Source organism: Electrophorus electricus, chromosome 3 (genome assembly GCF_041902795.1).
Source record: "Electrophorus electricus isolate QZ-2024a chromosome 3, ASM4190279v1, whole genome shotgun sequence".
NCBI lineage: Eukaryota > Metazoa > Chordata > Actinopteri > Gymnotiformes > Gymnotidae > Electrophorus > Electrophorus electricus.
This window is the reverse complement of record NC_137499.1, coordinates 40,774,491-40,775,876: the sequence shown is the minus strand read 5'-3', so window position 1 is coordinate 40,775,876 and position 1,386 is coordinate 40,774,491. Positions and strand designations below refer to the sequence as shown.

Genomic DNA, 1,386 nt, shown 5'->3' with positions numbered 1-1,386 from the left:
CAAGACTGCTGCAGCCTCCATAAAGCACAGACGCACCAGCACTGAACTAGGGTGAAGAAATCAACTATTTCTGATGTTTTTTTGAGAGATTCGACAGAAAGGTGACATCATAGGAAAATTCATACACGCACAAGGCCGTGATGAAAGAAGACGCATAGCTCAAAAGATAAACACATAAACAAGCAAATAAAAAACAACTAAAGGACAAAACAGACCTAAAGAGTTTGCTGATAATAAAGTGATAATAAAGTGATAATAAAGTGATGATAAAGTGATGATAAAGGTCAAAGCGACGAAAGAAATGGAAGGGTCCCGCGCACGGTGTAGCAGTTTGTTGTCGGACGCTACGCTCGTGCTCTGGCTGGACGCGTCTGTCTCCTCGCGGGACCCGTCCGGTCTACCCACAGTTCCGCGCGCTACGACAAGATGGAGGAGCGCAGCAGCTGCGCGAGAACAATGTTTGGGCTCTGAAGGCAGAAACAAAGCGGCGGCGCGGGGAAACACAGACTGCGCGAGCGAGCGGAGGTCATGCGCTGGTGAGTGGAACGAAGAAACGAGCTCCGGCCGAGGCTGGAGCTCGCGGAGACGCGGGCGCGGCGGGGTCAGACAACAAAGCGCGATGCGCGCGGCGCTCCGTAGCATTAGCCGCTTTAGCATCGGCGGCGCGCGGCGTCGATTATTCGCCGGAGTCGCGCGGGCCGGTTATTATGGGAGCGGAGCGCCGCCGCCTCCTCGAGCTGCACCTTTGTGCGCGCTTTCCAGCTGCATCGACACGCGCCTGCTGCCGGAGGAGCCCGCGGGGTTTTTGTGAATTTTGCGAATGTTCCAGCCGTTTTAACGCGGCGTTCAGGTGAAGGTGTGATGCGCGCGTGTGTGTCTGTTTGTGTGTGTCTGCGCGAGCCTGCAAGGTTAATCGAGCTGTCCGTCCGCCTCGCGCTTTAGCAGCTAGCCCGTTAGCCAGCATGTCCGCCAGGGCCCGTGCTTTGTCACTTATTAAAGCTTCAGCACCGTAACGGCACTGCGGAGTTGGCTCGAGACTCCCGCACGCGGACCTTCGCGGTGTATCCGCGTGCCTTCGTCCCGTCCGCAGGTTTATTGGCGAGGTCGCCGCGCGAGCGCAGTCCGCGCTCTGGTTTCTGCGCGAGAAGACACGGGTCGCGTTTCGGTCGCTGGTGCATGCGCTAGCCGGGTGGGCTAACAGCCCCACGCGCCCGCGTCTCTGTCCCGTCATCTGCGTTTCCACAACACACAAAAGAGCCAGCGCGTGGGCTTTGTGCCGGCGCGAGACTCTGTACGCGGACGCCACCGCACTAGAACGCGCGTGTTCGCTCTGGCTGCTTGTTCTCCGGCGCGTTTTCCTTCAGGTTTTGTCGCGGCTCGAGAACT

The 1,386-nt window shown here is 57.9% G+C and overlaps 1 protein-coding gene across 1 annotated transcript in view; it reads left to right on the top strand.

Moving 5' to 3' along the window:
• The first annotated feature begins 387 nt into the window (after window positions 1-387).
• The window catches only part of znf281a (zinc finger protein 281a), a 13,805-nt gene continuing 12,806 nt past the window's right edge, over window positions 388-1,386 (top strand). Inside the window, exon 1 of the mRNA XM_035531341.2 lies at window positions 388-536. The gene's annotated coding sequence lies outside the window, so the exon portion shown is untranslated. The remainder of the gene's footprint in view (window positions 537-1,386) is intronic.